Raw genomic sequence first — 9,387 nt, forward strand, 5'->3', positions numbered from 1 at the left:
GAGAGAGAGAGAGAGAGAGAGAGAGAGAATAGGATAAGGAGAGGGGGAGGGAGAGAGAGGAGAAATTTGGAGAGAGGGAGAGGGGAGAAAGGAGGGGTGGAGATGGGGAGATATAGGATAAAGAGAGAGGGAGAGGGAGAGAGAGGAGAGAGAGAGGAGAAGAGAGAGGAGAGAGGAAGAGGAGAGAGGAGAGAGAGAGAACGGATAAAGAGAGAGAGAGGGGGGGGAGAGAAGAGGATGTAGATAGTGGGAGACTAGGGAGAGGAGGGATAGAGAGAGATGGGGGAGAGGAAATAGGATAGGATAAACTGAGGAGAGAGAGAGGAGGAGGAGGAGGAGAGGGTGAGAGACATGAGGTAGAGAGAGATCAAGAAGGAGAAAACGGTGAGAGAATCAAAAAAGAGTAGAAGTGTGAGGGGGAGAGAGATGATAATAGAACTCAAGGAGATAATTAGGGCACAGAATAGACAAAGACAATGATGGGGGAAGTAAGATGAGAGAGAGAGGAACAGAAGAGATACGCATGCTAGAACAACATTATACATATATCTAATCAATATATGTATATATAACTATAGATATGCATATATAATACATACACACATATATCTAGGTATGTCTAACACATGTGTAGTAAATGCTAAGTTTACAAGCATACATTATTATGTCTCATAACCCCGTACGGTGTTGTTAAACACAAAAAACTGTTTTTAGTTCTCATAACCCGTACGAGTTTTGTGAAACACAAAAAAAAACTAGTTATACATAACCCGTACGGGTTCTTTAGAACTGCGAATTACTTTTGGTTTTTCAAAACACCGTGCGAGTTTTTTGGCTTGGTAAGAGGGTTGGAAAATGACCCTAAGGCTTGCAAGCCCATCTTTCCCCCATTTTTGTTATACACGTTTTTCATCCTCCACCATGATTTCTTGACGTCATCGTCATCAGGTTTACAAATGATCAAGTGGGTATCTCTAAAATTACTACCATAATCTCACACATCCTCTATTTTTTCTAACCCTATAACTTTTATATATTTTGGACAACATTAGCATAGTAAACTTTAATTTTCTTTATCAGTGCCTTGACAGTCCTCACAAACATATGTCTACCATTTTTTTAATAACTTTTGATATACTTGACCAAATTAAAAATAAATTATATATTATTGTTCTAAACTAGATTCTATACACTTTAAAAAAAAAATTGTATTTTTAATTATTTTGATGCAAGTTATGCCTAGCGCACGAACAGGTACCAAATTTTCAAGATGCGGTCACTTCAAAAAATCATAAAAAATAAAATACTCAACGGAAAATTACAAAAAAATACACAACTTCTATATCTCAATCTTACCTATCATCTTACTAAAGGGTTTTGTAAAATACTAAATCTAACTATATATTTTGTGCAGTGCACGAAAATAGCTATGTTATATTTTTCTGAAAAAATCAGGAATAGTTTTTCGTGCGTGAAAGGTTTGACCCTCTTAATCTTATCCAATATTTTAAAAAATTAGTAGTTTAGAAACTAGATTCAGAGTACTAGAATTCTTATTTTTTTCTCAACTCCTAGTTTTGAGTGCATGACCTTCAAATTGCTCTTTGAAGTTCAGGTTTACCCGTTTTCAAAAAGAAAAAAAAAGTGGCCACTTATACCCCCTTTTTGTTCACCACAAGGGTAAGTGCACCAAGATGGTGAACAAAAAAGTGGCCACATGCAAAAAAAAATGAAATTTTTCATAACCCGTGCATGTTCTGGAAACTTAAAAACGTGCTAGGCTTGGTAACACCAAGCCTAGCCAAAAACAATTAAAAAACAAAAAGTTCCTCAAAACCTGTACAAGTTTTGAAGAACGTTATATTTTATAATCAAAAATCAAAAATTCCTCAAAACCTGAACATTATATTTTATAGTAAAAAATCAAAGTTCCTCAAAACCCGTACTAGTTTTGAGGAACATTATATTTTATAATAAAAAATCAAAAGTTCCTCAAAACCCGTACTGGTTTTGAGGAACATTATATTGTATAATAAAAAATGAGAGAGAGAGAGAGAATAGGGGATAGGAAGAGAGAGAGAATAGGATGAGAGAGAGAGTAGGGGGAGAGGGGGTAAGAGAGAGAATAGGAGATAGGAAGAGAGGGAGAGAATAGGATAAGGGGAGAGAGAGAGGGGGGGGTAAGAGGGAGAGAATAGGATAAGGGGAGAGAGAGAGAGAGAGAGAGAGAGAGAGAAGGATTAAGAGAGGGAGGGGAAGAGGGATAGAATAGGATAAGGAGAGGGGGACGGAGAGAGAGTTAGAGAGAGAGAGAGAGTAGGATAAGGAGAAGGGGATGGAGGGAGAGGGAGAGAGGGAGGGGAGGGAGGGAGAGGGAGATTGGGAAAAGGAGAGGGAGAGAGGGAGAGAGGGAGATTAGGAAAAGGATAGGGGGAGAGGGAGAGAGAGAGAGAGAGAGAGGAGGAGGGATGGAGGGAGAGGTAGAGAGGGAGATTAGGAAAAGGAGAGGGGGAGAGGGAGAGGGAAAGAGATGGAGATTGGGAAAAGGGGAGAGAGAGAGAGAGAGAGAGAGAGAGAGAGAAGGGGATAGGAAGAGAGGGAGATTGGGAAAAGGAGAGGGAGAGAGAGGGAGATTGGGAAAAGGCAAGGGGGAGAGGAAGAGAGAGGGAGATTGGGAAAAGGAGAGGGAGAGAGACTGGAAGAGGGGTAAGAGAGAGAAAAGGGAATAGGAAGAGAGGGAGATTGGTAAAAGGAGAACGAGAGAGGGAGATTGGGGAAGGAGAGGGGAAGAGGAAGAGAGGGAGATTGGGAAAAGGAGAGGGACAGAGAGAGAGAGAGAGCATAGGGGGAGAAGAAGAGAGAGAGATATTGGGAAAAGGAGAGGGAGAGAGGGAGAGAGGGATATTGGGAAAAGGAGAGGGATGAGAGAGAGAGAGAGAGAGATAATAGGAGAAGGGGAGGGGGAGGGAGGGAGATTGGGAAAATCAGAGAGAGAGAGAGAGTAGGGAGTAGGGGATAGGATGAGAGGGAGAGAATAGGATAAGGAGAGAGAGAGAGAGAGAGAGAGAGAGAGAGAGAGAGAGAGAGAGAGATTAGGATAAGGAGAGGGGGAGGGAGGGACATTGGGAAATTGAGAGAGAGAGAGAGAGAGAGAGAGAGAGAGAGAGAGAATGGGTTAGGGAGAGAGAGGAGGAGAAGGATGAGAGGGTGAGAGACATGAGGTAGAGAGAGAATGAGAATGAGAAAAGGGTGAGAGACTCGACAAAGAGAGAAGTGTGAGGGGGAGAGAGATGAGACAGAACTCAAGGAGGATAATTAGGGCTTAGAATAGACAAATACAGTGATGGGGAAGGAAGATGAGAGAGAGAGGAAAATAAGAGAGACATGCATGTATACAAACATATATACATATATTTATATTAATATATATATAACTATAGACATGCATATATACATACATAAACACATATTATATATGTATGTATGTACATATGTGTAGTAAATGCTAAGTTTACAAGCATACATAATTATGTCTTCATAACCCATACGGTTTTTGTGAAACACAAAATAATGGTTTTAGTTCTACATAACTTGTACGGTTTTTATGAAACACAAAATAATGGTTTTAGTTCTACATAACCCGTATAGGTTATGTAGAACTATGAATAGTACTTTTTGGTTTTCAAAACCCGTGCGGGTTATGAAGAACTATGAATAGTACTTTTTGTTTTTCAAAACCCGTGCAGGTTATGAAGAATTGTTAATAGTAATTTTTGTTTTTCAAAACCCATGCGGGTTTTGGCTTGGTAAGAGGGTTGGAAAAAGACCCTAAGGCTTGCAAGCCCATTTTCCCCCCATTTTTGTCCCTTTACATGTTTTTTCATCTTCCAACATGATTTCTCAACTTTGTCATCATTAGGTTTACAAATGATCAAGTGAGTATCTCTAAAATTACCACCATAATCTCACACATCTTCTCAGTTTTCTGACCATATATTTTTTTCTATTTTTGGACAACATTAGCATAGTAAACTTTAATTTTCATTACCAATGCCTTGACAGTTCTCACAGACATATGTCTACCATTTTTTTAATAACTTTTGATATACTTGACGAAATTCAAAATAAATTACATATTATTGTTCTACACTAGATTCTATACACTTTAAAAAAAATAAGTTTTCATTTTTTATTATTTTGATGCAAGTTATGCCCAGCACATGAACATATACCAAATTTTCAGGATGTGGTCACTTCAAAAAATCATTAAAAAAAATATTCAACAGAAAATTACAAAAAATACACAACTTCTAGATCTCACTCTTACCTATTATCTTACCAAAGGGTTTTGCAAACTAGTAAATCTAACTATGTATTTTGTGCAACGCATGAAAATAGCTATGTTATATTTTTCTGAAAAAATCAGGAACAATTTTTTGTGCGTGAAAGGTTTGACCCTCTTAATCTTATCCAATTTTCAAAAAATTTAGTATTTTAGAAACTAGATTCAAAGCACTACAATTATTATTGTTTTCTCATCTCCTAGTTTATAGTGCATGACCTTCAAATATCTCTTTGAAGTTCAGTTTTACCCATTTTTAGGAAAAGAAAAAAAAAAGTGCCCACTTATACCCCCCTTTTTTTTCACCATCTTGGTGCACTTACCCAGTGATCCTTCTAAAGACTGTGGTGCAAGCACTTCCCATTTATAGGTGTTTTGTTCAAGCTCCCCCTCTAGCTTTGTGAGAGAGTTCGATGCTCTTTCTTGTCAATTTCTTTGGTCTGGTAGTTTTCTTTCTTCTAAGTGAAGTTTAGTTAAATGGGACTCTGTTTGTAGACCGAGACATGTTGGGGGTCTTGGCCTCAGATCTATTGTTTTGGTTAGCAAGGCCTTGGCGGCTAAGCTGTTTTGGAGGTGGTGTAACAGTCAAGATCGGGACTGGGCCAAGATTTTAACCCACAAGTATCTCCCTGGTGCTAATGATCATGAGGTGCCTCATCTTAGTTTAGTGGATAGGGGCTCTTGTATCTGGGATACTCTTCAAAAAGGTGCGCAATTTATTAAAGATGGCCTTTTCTGGATTTGTAATAGAGGCTCTGAAGCTCTTTTGTGGTAGGACTCTTGGGATGGTCACCCTCCTACTATGTCTAGTTATCCACAGCTTCAACCTCTTTCCAACATTTTCACTGATGTTGGATGGGTTAAGGTGGAGAATTTTAAAACGGTTAGGCACATTGGATAGGTTGAGGTGACTTGTTGGAAGGATCCTCTTGATTGGCCCTTGGGTGGTTCAGATGAAGATCATGTGGTGTTGGTTAATATCTTGGAGGGTAGGTTATGTAGTTCCCTCAAGGAGAGAGATGTTCTAGCTTGAGGTCCTAATCCAAAAGGCAAGTTTTCTGTTGCTGAAGGTTATGCTCGGCTTGATAGGCAATTGCATGGCCTGACAAATGTTTCGTGGTGGAAGAAGGTTTGGAATATCTTATGTTGGCCAAAATGTAATTTCTTCATATGGATGGTTGCTCAGAGGAAATGCCTCACGTGGGAGAATCTTCGTAAGAGAGGCTTTCAGGGACCATCTATCTGTTATCTTTGTATGCATAATGAGGAAGACTACTCCCACTTGTTTTTTCTATGCCCTTTCTCTAGGGATATTTGGCACAAGTGGTGGGAGGCTTGGAAACATGCTTGTTTTCATGCTACCTCCTTAATTGAATTTTCGAATAGCTTGGGCAGACCCCCAACAAAGACCTCTTTTCTTCAAGTGGCCTGGGCTATTGGGCCAACTCTTATTACCTGGAATTTATGGTTGGAAAGAAATCAAAGGGTCTTTTGTGATTCACATATAGGGAGTCCTCAACTGTGGCAAAAGATAGTTAATAGGCTTCAGGAGACAATCTCGGCTAAGTGCATTTGTCTAAAAATGTAGATCTTGGTGATTATGCTATTGTAAGGAATCCACAATTGGAAAACATTAAAATGGACTGTGCTGCTGGAAATAGATCTCGTCATGCAAAGCAGCAGATAAGTAGAGATGGAAAGTGGATTCCCACTCCTGTGGGAATCTTTAAAATTAATACCGATGGCTCTTCCCATGGGAATCCTAGACATGCAGGTATTGGAGGTATAGGTGGAGGTGATGATGGTTGTGCATTTTTTTTCTTCTCTATTTATATTGGGCAGCACTCTAACAATCGTATGGAGGCCCTAGCTATTAAGATTGTTGTTGAGCGAGGTTGTTCTTTAGGATGGAGGAAGACTATTTGTGAGTCGGATTCTCGGACTGTTGTGGACATGTTGAACAAATAAAATTTGAATGATGTGAGTTGGCAATTAGCTTCTATGGTCAGCCAGATTTTACAAATGTGTAATACATTGGAATTTGTCTCTTTTTGTCATATTCCCAGGGAGTGGAATAGAGTGGCTGATTGTTTGGCCAAGTGGGCTTCAGAGCATGTTGATGGTTGGGATTTTAGTGGCAGGGATGGTATACCTCATGATTATCTTGAAACTTTAGACAGGTTAATGCTTGAAGATAGGATGATGCAAGAGCACCCAATGGTGTAGGATCAATTTCCCTTTTATGTTTGTTTCATTTTCATTGTCATTTTTGAGGCCCTTCGAGGCTCCGGATGAGCCTAGTTTTTTGTATAATTCCAAAGTAGTTGGCCTTCAGCCCTAATTTATACAACATCATCTTTTTGAGGGCTTTCCGAAAAGGTATTATCATTAGAAATCTAATAGTCAGATCTATTGCTATGGTCACTGGACTTTGTAGTGGTGGTGTTGGTGGTTCTTTTAGGATCCTTTTAGTTTTTGTTGTTGTCTTGGTGGGCCTAAGGCCTGCTCTTTGTAATTCTATGATTTCTGAATAAATATTTACCCCCTTTTTCAAAAAAAAATGACGAAGTCAAATTTGGCCTAGGATGCTCCATAAATGTGTTGTACCATAAATCTTCCAATATCCCACCCTTTGCATGCACCGAGATCTCTCCCAAAAAATGAATATCAAAGGAACCCTATAGGATCTAATACCATTAAATAATTGGCTATGGAGATAGACACCCAAGATCTAGAGGCCTATTGAATAGTACAATAACAAGAGAGAACAATAGAGACAAGAACAAATTGCATTTTCATCAGTGATGCAATAAGCTGGACAAAAATACATAGGAGACCCCCTTGGTTTTATAGCCAAGGTGAGTGAATGAGACAATGACAAGTGTTGTTCTCATGACATGATGAGTAGAGTGAAAAGCTATCATCTCACCTAAAGTGGAAAAGTGATCACATGATAACATCACTAAAGGTGGATCACCCACCAAAGGTAAAAAAGTGCAACCATGAAAGGTGGCTATGATAAAGTGATAAAGTGATATTTCCACCCAAAGTGAAAATGCTCCAACTACTCCTATGAAATTACCTAAGTTAGCCTAAGTAAAGTGTAATTAGGACCTAGGAAAGAATTAACCAAGGTAAAATGCCTTAATTACACCAACACTAATGTTGGGTTATACCAATGTTTGCATCTAGGTTAGAAGGGAAGTTGATATTCTCCAGAGGTTTTATCTCATTTGCAAGGGTGTCACACCTTGAAATTAGTCTCATGTTTCGCTAAGCAACTGGGTTCAAAATCTAACACTAGGGTGTAGTTCAAGTGAAAATAGGTTTGGCAAGCCTAATGGGACTAATATGATGAACTCTATCACATTCTGCAAAGGAATTGGTGCAAAACTCTTTATATTCAAAATTTTACGAGGTATTCAACAAGTACTTGGTGACATTACTAGCAACTCCACATCTTGCTTCTAAACTAGATTGCAAGATTCATGCCCAAAATTCAAACAAGGGTATATTCTAGAGCTAAGTTTCAATACACTAAACTATCATTTTCCAATTTTAGAAGTAGGCATTCTTTATCACCAATAAGAAGGACCAAAGGTTTTGTAACTCCATGCCCTAGGGCTCATTCCACATCTCTACTCAATAGACTATCACAACCTAGGATACTTTCCATTTAAATAAACAAACCATTATTCCACATAGTTGTCCCTAGAAATAAAGCATTTTTCATCTTCAATGGTGGTAGTCCTCTTGTATTATATCAAAGGATTGATATACTAGTTTATGCTTTGAAAAATATAGCTTACTTCATTGGTAAGAAAACCACTAACCCAATAGAGCACATATAGGATATAGCCGACATTTGTTATGTCTGTAATGTCACAAAAAAAAGACAACTATTAGACTTTCAGTCCCTCTTTGAAAGAGATGGAAATGATATCCTAGCAAAGGGATATAAACTAAGATCTCAAATTTCAATGGAATTTCATTGGAACATGAATAAGGTTCAACTAGAGTCCTGATAGGAGACCTAAACACTAGGATTTATATTCCTTTGTTGAAATGGATTTGCGATTACAAATTGTGTGTTTAAGATAAAGACTAAACGATAATAAATTGATAACTTTTATCAGTAACAGTGAAATACATAATGAAAAACCAACACAATAGCTTAGATTTGGAAAGAAGATGCAGAAAGGAACTTATGACAACAAACTAAGCCTGAAAATGCTAGACACAGTTGGAGGGTGCCCCAATTTGAGGATTTTTTATATCAATAGAAAGTTGCAAATTCATGATCAGGAGGTCTTGTAGGTTCATCTCTTTGAAACTCAACTAGAAACTGTCATACATTGTTGGAGGGCACTCTAGTTTGTGTGTTCTCACCTATCCAAAATATGTGAATGATTGTCACTATCTTCTCTACATACCTATAACACTCTTTGTCATCAAATATAAACCTTCACACACACAAAAGGAGAAAAAATTATTGTGTTGTATAGGGGCTTGCCTAAGTCAAACCTTGTGTTGGTGTTCCTACCTCCACTACAACAATGATTGATAAAAAAAGATCTTATCCTCAAAAAGGACAGAGGATGTTGTTGTTATATTTAGTTGTAAAGCCACACAAGATCAATGTTACTGAAGGAAATAAAGACAAGAACCCAAAGATGAACAAAATTGAGCACTCTCCTAGCACTGAACTAGACTCATAATTTGAGCTATTGTTCTCTTCAGCATAGGGAGAGGTGAGGGTTGTTTATATAGAAAAATGTGGTCATATAAAACCAAGAGGAATAATAACTCTCTATAGCCCAAAATAGGAGGGAGTTTTACCTACTTGGTAAATGCCAAGTACATGGTTATGCCAACTCAAGTAAAGACAAGAAATGTTTATGGGGAGGTGGCTAATAAATCTAAAAGAGGGTGTGTCATTAAACTACCCAAATGTGGGTGTGACTAACACATGCGATTGTAGGATTATGCCACGTGTCCTCATACTAACCATCCTAATATAACCTAAGTATGCTTAATAATTTGTA

Source organism: Cryptomeria japonica, chromosome 11 (assembly GCF_030272615.1).
Source record: "Cryptomeria japonica chromosome 11, Sugi_1.0, whole genome shotgun sequence".
Lineage (NCBI taxonomy): Eukaryota > Viridiplantae > Streptophyta > Pinopsida > Cupressales > Cupressaceae > Cryptomeria > Cryptomeria japonica.